Source organism: Callithrix jacchus, chromosome 13 (genome assembly GCF_049354715.1).
Source record: "Callithrix jacchus isolate 240 chromosome 13, calJac240_pri, whole genome shotgun sequence".
NCBI lineage: Eukaryota > Metazoa > Chordata > Mammalia > Primates > Cebidae > Callithrix > Callithrix jacchus.
In genome coordinates, this window is record NC_133514.1 from 70,819,194 (window position 1) to 70,827,145 (window position 7,952).

Below are 7,952 nucleotides of genomic sequence, written 5' to 3' on the forward strand. Positions count from 1 at the left end.
ATCAAGATCCTGAAGCATTTCTTCAGGGAATTATAACAGGAAATGAAACATGGCTTTACCAGTACAATCCTGAAGACAAAGCACAATCTAAGCAATGGCTACCGAGAGGTGGGCGTAGCCCAATCAAAACAAAAGCAGACTCATCAAGATCAAAGGTCATGGCAGCAGTGTCTTGGAATGCTCAAGCATCTTGCTGTTGATTTTCTGGGGGGCCAAAAAGTGATAGCATCTGCTTATTTATGAGAGTGTTTTGAGAAAGCCAAACATTGAGCTGAAAAATACCCAGGAAATCTTCACCAGAGAGTCCCTCTCCACCACCACAATGCTTATTTATCTCACCAAACAAGGGTAATTTTCCAAGAGTTTCAATGGGAAATCATTAGGCACCACCTTACAGTCCTAATTTGGCTCCTTCTGACTTCTTTTTGATTCCTAATTAAAAAAAAAAAAAAACAAACTTTAGCTGGGTGTGGTGGCACATGCCTGTAATCCCAGTACTTTGATAGGCCAAGGCAGGAGGATCACTTGAGGTCAGAAGTTTGAGACCAGCCTGGCCAACCTGGTGAAACCCCATCTGTACCAAAAATATAAAAATTACCTGGGCATGGTGATGGATACCTGTAACCCCTGCTATTTAGGAGGCGGAGGCAGGAGAATTGCTTGAACCCAGGAGGTGGAGGTTGCAGTGAGCCTAGATCATGCCACTGTACTCCAGCCTTGGTGATAGAGAGAGATTCTGTCTCAAAAATAAAGAAATAAATTTTTAAAAAGCAATTTTTCTTCTGTTATTTATGGAAAAATATTGCATTTGCATGGTTAAATTCCCAGGACCCTCAATTCTTTAGGGATGAACTAAATGGCTGATATCATTGCTTACAAAAGTGTCTTTAAATTACCAGAGCTTATGTTGTGAAATGATGTTTATATTTTATTTTTATCTTTTAATTTTATTTTTCTATGAAATTCTTAAAGTCCCTTTATAGAAAGTTCTTTAAAGCTAATAAGGACAGAGGATGATAATGGAATAGGTTTAGTGCATGTAACAAAAGCATAGTATAAATATATGCCTATGCTATAAATTCTAAAATAATATAAATATAAAGAAACAACAGAAATTATCATGAGTTATGCTACGGCTATGTAACAAGCACAAAATCTTGATGTCATAAGACAATAAATACAGATTTAACTCATGAGTCTGCAGGGTTCAGCCAATGTAAGCTGAGCTCAGCAGGGTTGGTCACATATATGTGGATTATTTCCAGAGTAATGATGTCTAGTGGTTGGCTGGCTATCAGTTGGGGCACTAGGGACACCTAGGCTTCATATCTTTCATTCTCTATCAGGCTAGTCTGGACGTGTTCTCATGACAAAGTCAGAGAAGCAAAAGAAGAGATGGAAATGGAAGATACTTTAACAAGCCTCTGCTTGCATCACAACTGTGAACATATGCTGGACAAATTTAGTTGCATGGCCAAACTCTAAATCAAGGATCAGGGAAATATATTTCCTGAATGCTGTGCTCTGCTAAGTCACAATGCAGAAGGTGCCAATATGATTGGTGGTGGTGGTGATGAAGAACTGGGACAATTAATCCAATCAATGTATCACGTACATGAAATATTTAAGTTATCAGATGGTGAGATTAATTTGAGAAGCCCACCCAGACAAAGTGATTTTGAATAAGTGTTTAAGCCAAGTTATAGGAGAGCACAGATGGATGTATTCATCATTTTGTCTGATTTAAAAGTATTCTTACTTTTGCTATTATGGATAAAGGGATCAAAAGAGGACAGGATGTAGCAGCGTCTATGTCCTGGAGTGAAATTATGATTCAGTTATTAACTCTGCTGCTCAGTAGCCCACAAGAAGTAATGCCATATCCTTCTATTTGGCCTTATCTATTGTGACAAGGCTCCAGGGAGCTGATGTGCACGAAATTCATTTCATGTCTCATTCACAGAATGCCTGAGTTTTGAAAATACCTTTATGATGTTTCAGGTTTCAGTTACCTAGTGTGTGATCTCACAAACTCACAGTCTTCAAAAGAAAGAACATTAACTGCTCTCAGAAGCTTCAGGTTCTTTGTTACGGGAAACCCAGGAGGCATCGTTGCAGGAGAAACACACAGGAGCACACAGGTCACTTTTGATAAAATGTCATGTATTCTAAGGGCACTAGAAATACGTTTTTATGCAAAGTCACAGTTGAAAAGACAGCACAGGTTTAGATAAAATAGATTCAAACCATACTTATGTATAATACATTAACAAATAGATCATAGTCTTCCCATATCAAAGGTTTCTCAAAATACTTCATATAAATAAGAAAGATGATATTGTGATCATGGTAGCAAATAGATATAAAAATGTGCAAATAAGAACAATGGCATTTTTTAAATCTCACAGGAAAAATACAATGACAGCTTTCTTCCATGAAATTAGAAAATGTAAGGATACACAAAAGACTGGAACAAATGTATAATGTCCTCTTATTCTGAAATATATTGCCAGTGTTACATTTTATCAGTCTTACTTCTTTCCATGTCCTAATAATTAAATCTGAATCATCTGTTTTGGTTCCTTTTCAACTAACCCTTGAGAATAAGGCTGAAATAACAAATGCTTGACACTCCCCTTTCTCCCTCAATGGTACACATCATAGTTTGATTTGGGAGCTCTTCCCAATAGAAACCAGACCAAGCCTACAAATCCATCTCAACCTATTTCTCTGGTTAATTTCATGTGGGACTAGAATTAGCAACATAAAGAAACCAGTATGACCTTTCTGCCCCATTCACATCTCCTCCCTCTCTGCTTTGATTAGCCTAGCCAACTCCTCCTCCTCCTTCACATTTCAGCTCACTACCATGTCTCCCAGAAGTCTCCCTGACTGATCATTCTCATTTTGGTATACCTCCCATGTTCTCATAAAATCCTGGGCATATCTCAATGAAAGAGCTGCTTGCACTGTGTCATCTTCTATATTTAGTTGTCTGTCTATCCCACTCACTGGCCTATGAGAGAGCTATGAGTGAATCAAGAAGAAAGAACAATTACATTGCAATTTGTCTGCAGAGAGCAGCTAAATCTGATAGCACAGTGCTTAGAACATGATGCCTACCACTTTGGTGAATGTAAGCTTGTCTGTGAGATGGAGAGTGAGTGAGCAAGTGAGTAATTTAGAAAGTGAATTAACTTGAAGAGAAAAAAGACCCATGTGTACGTGTTTTTCCTTTCATCCCTGCTCCCCACTCTGAAAACTACCAAATGTTGATGACATTTTTGAGAGCTTATTTGAAGCAGAAACAGTCCAGTTGAAAAATATCAATCTTATGTAACATCTCTAAAATTCTTGGGCTGGGATGAGGGGGTGGGAGCAGCAGTGAGGTGCTGACACAAGAGGTTTTATTTTTGGCTCCATTGAGAGCGCTGAGGATACAAGTTGATTTATTTATGCAGGCAGCTCAATTCCATGACAAGAGCAGTGGGGCTTGGAATTGAGAAACTACAGCTTACCTCTATCAAGTTACTTAAAATTCTAAGCCCCAGCTCCTATTTTTGTAAACTAAGGATAACAAGAGCTACCTCCTTAGAATACTCTAAGGGGTTGTTGTGACAAGATGGACAGATCACTGCAAGCCTCTTCACCTGGGATACACCCTGGCTATGTTGGCAGAATCTCTGCAGCTACTGGAAGTCACAGAACAAAGTTGGTTGTCTCTTCCAGCATCTTTTAATTCAAGGAGGTAGGGGACATATTAATTTTGTATTGAAATAAACATGTATATTACATGTATAGAATGCAAAATGCTCATGAATATTTATGATACTTCAAAGAAATTTCATACTTGGAGCAACAGACTCTCCCCTGAATGGCCCAAGGGTTCATATTTACTCTTCTCTGCTGCTAAGTTAGAAAAGTTGGAAAAGCCCTGATTATGGTAAGTGGTTTCAAACACTTTCAAACATCACATAACTGTGTCAGACGGTCACAGCTTTAATATTCTTTATTTACAATTTTTCTTTAGAAACAAGTCTTGTGACTAAGTACAGCTGATAGATCCAAAGCCAGCAGTGGCTACTTTGTCTTATTTTATAGACCAGGTATGGAATTCTTGAAGTACATTTACATAATTATTTCTCCAAGCATCAAATTAATTAATTTTTTTGTCAGTCATGAATGCAAAGTGCATTTCTCTTTGGCAGATCCTTATACGTAAACAATAAGAATGAGAAAAAATGTTAGACTTTCTGCTCAGTCTCTCTAACACATACAATAGTGGTGGCAACTCATCTTGCAGAAAAAATAAATTGCAACTCAGCCAGTGTGGAAGAGTTTTCAAACACAGCATGCACAAGATGCTATTATATGTTTGCTTTTAGGATTCAAAAAGAAATCCCGTGTAGGTGTTTTGTGAGAACTAGAAATTGCCACCATTTAATTTCATATAACAACAAATTCCTTCAATATGTGGTCATATTAATATAGCTGCTTAAAAGAGATCGATGTTTTTACCTACTCACACATTTGGTCTGAGTAGATAAAACTCACACAAACTACACACAATGCTATTTAGTTTATTATAAGATATTAAATATTTAGTTTATTAGAAGATATTAAACTATTATCTAATAAACTATTTAGTTTATTAGAAGATATTAAATAATTTAGTTTATTAGAAGATATTAAAAGCCATCAAGCCCAAATACAGAAGAAAATTTAAAGTTTAGAAGTGTTACAAATAGGAGAAATCAAATATAGAATAGAAAGTGGCTGGGCGCAGTGGCTCACACCTGTAATCCCAGCACTTTGGGAGGCCAAGGCAGGTGGATCACCAGATCAGGAGACCGAGACCACCTTAGCCAACACAGTGAAACCTCATCTCTACTAAAAGTAGAAAAAAAGAAGATTAGCCAGTCATGGTAGCACATGCCTGTAGTCTCAGCTACTCGGGAGGCTGAAGCAGGAGAACTGCTTGAACCTGGGAGGCGGAGGTTGCAGAGAGCTGAGATCGTGCCACTGCACTCCAGCCTGGGCAACAGAATGAAACTCTGCCTAAAAAAAAAAAAAAGAGAGAGAGAAATTGTGAAGTGAGAGAAAGCAAGACGTTGGCAAGACAGAACTAACATTTGATACCAAAAATACCTGACGAGTGATTATCAGGAGATGAAAAGTATGTTTGTATTTTCTCAAGTCCTATCTGCATCTGTTTATAATTATGTTTATAATCGCCAAACTTCTGTTTCATGTTCTTTGTGAGAGAAGTTTTTGGTTGATTGAAGAGTGTGTGCATTTTATTTTGTGTTTTGTATTTTAGGACTGTTGACTGCTAAAAGAAAAATGTGGATGAAATAGGACAACCTCAGGGTTTCAGAGTCTGAAAAAGTTCGAAATGTCATTTCTGGACTTTGCTCAAAACTCCAGCTGAATTTCAAGTTCTGAAACTGAAAAACCAATCCTAGAAAACTTGAATTTTTACAAATTTATTTCAGAGATCTGCCTAGCCTTTGCAAAAGTCCTATTTTCTGATTTACCTGATGGCCCTGATTCAGCTACAGATTATTACAAGAAAGCCTTTCCTTTTTGTTCAAGACCCAAAGGATAACGGATACTTTTTCCCCTAACAATTTATTTTACAGGCTTATCCTGATTCAGTGAGAGAAGAATATTCACACTTGATAAATACTTTGGACTTGATGATAAATGCTGTGGTTAGGTATTATTTCCATTCAAGTGTGCAAAACCCCAGAGAATTGATTGGTAGCTGTGGGACTGCATTATGTGAAGGAAACTCCTCATACCACATCAGGGGTTTGCCTGATGAAATGGCTTAATCAAACTGTTCATGAGATACCTGCAATTCCAATACCAAAGACCATTTGGCCAGTGTGCCATTCTTAACCTTTGTTATAACTTTTGGATGAAAAATCTAAAGCCAGAGAGACCAAGGGTACCAAAATGATATCCTGTCCTCTACTCCTTCTCACCTCTCAAGGCAGATTGCCACCAATATTCTGGAGAAAGAGAAAGAGCATACATTGAAGAAGGGGCAACTTCGGAAGCATGTTTTTAAAGAATGTCTTTTGGATTGTTAAGAGTATAAGAAATGTAAATACAGTACAACCATTTAAGAAATGGATATTAGCCAGTATACTCAAAAACATCGAATTCAGGGGCAAGTAATGTTAAAATGATCTGCATGGATTTTGAGTTGTCCATGCTTTAACCATTTTTTTAGAGATACACACTGTAAATTGAGCCAAATCTGCATTCAGATTTATACTAGAATCCTTGAGGAATTAAATCCAAAATTAAAAACATCACACTCAATAAATGCCCAGAGTGTGTGAGTTTATCTTACATGTGCCCCTTCACAGGGATGTGTGTGTGGATGTGTGTGTGTGTGTGTGTGTAAAGTTTCAGGTTGATCAGCTCTATAGGACACTGAGAGATGCACTGAAAATAATCAAGAGCTTTAGGTGTAATGCAAACCCAAGTGTCACTGGATGACAATAATGATCTCAGCATGCTATCTCTGCAGGATATCTATAGTCATTTCTGCCTAAGACATGCAGCCATTTCAGCATCTTGAATGATACAAATTCAGTGCTTCCTTAGGTAAGCAAATGTTTCTATAGTGTTTCTGTTTCTATAGAATTGTCATACTAGGGATTTGTGGAATGTAAAAGAGAAATTTTATTTTAACAAGAGAACAACTTGTATGGCTGGGAGAATAGGGGAAGGAAAGGCCCCTAGCGGGGAGACTGGCTTTTATTCTGAGAATAGGAGGAGTGGGCAGACGTGTTGGCAGAGATTTAGAAATCTTTCTTCCCAAGCTCCGTCATCCAGTAATCTCACTTACAAGGCATTTAAGCATCACTTCTCCCTGCCAATGGCTCTCCTCCCGCCATTTAAAAATATTCATTCACTTCATTCTTAGCTCTTTCTATACTTGCTCATTCTTTACAGACTGCTTTCTTTTTTTTTCCTTCACTTTTAAAGAAAAATAATTCATGATAATTGCTAAAGATGGGTGAAGCAGATTTTATTTGGTAGGGGCAAGGGGGCTATTTCAATAGAGTTATAAGATAAGGGAGAGAGATCGGGCTCAACTCTAAATACAGCAATGCCAAATGGAGATTTACAGCCAAGGAGTAGGGTTGGGGGATCAAAGGCTAAAAAATTACTAAGAGGAAACCTCAAGGTTAAGGGAATTCTTACTAGAGCAGCCACTTAGGATTCTTGCTGAAGGCAGGCCAGAGAGTAAGATATTGAGGGCAGGGAATGAGGAATTTAATCAGACATCAAGGATGGGAAAGTTTTACTAAACCAACTTAGCAGGATTCTTGCCGAAACAGGAGTAACCTAGCCAAGTACAGAGCCGAAGGTCAGGCCTTGAAGGCCTAAGGAAGCCCAGCTAGAGTTAGGTCAAGGAGAGCTTTTGTCTTCACCTAAAATAAGATGAATGGTCCCCAAAACTTTGTTTTCCAGTCTTCACAAGAAAGGAACTCTTCATCAGATTCTTTTTCCTATGTAGGCCCAAATGTTGGCTCAATGTCTGTGAAATAAATTGTATGATTGTAGCCTACAGACTGGTTCCGGATAAAACTGACATTCCCCAGATAAGACACAGGTCTTCCAGTCTTATTTCCATTTTCTTCCACATAATTTCAGCAGAAAACCACAGTCAACATTATACCTTATTGTCCCCCCATATCTAATCTATTAGCCATTTCTCGACATTTAACCTCCAAAACGTATCTCAAATATTTTGCTGCTCTCCACTCCTGCAGCCACTATCTTAAGTCACTTCCTCCCTGGGTTTCTACAACTGTCTGTCTCCTGGTCTCTCTACTTCTTTTCTTGTTTCCTTCTATCTCCTCCAAACTTTTCTACTTTCAAGTGAAAAAAAAAAAGGTATTTTTAAAACAAAAATGGAATCATATTAT

General features: G+C 37.9%; 1 long non-coding RNA gene across 1 annotated transcript; it reads left to right on the forward strand.

Moving 5' to 3' along the window:
* The first annotated feature begins 3,593 nt into the window (after positions 1 to 3,593).
* LOC144579098 (uncharacterized) lies at positions 3,594 to 6,337 on the forward strand. Its single transcript, XR_013525984.1, has 2 exons — positions 3,594 to 3,748; positions 5,321 to 6,337. It is a non-coding gene; the product is annotated as an uncharacterized LOC144579098 (long non-coding RNA).
* The last annotated feature ends 1,615 nt before the right edge of the window (positions 6,338 to 7,952 follow it).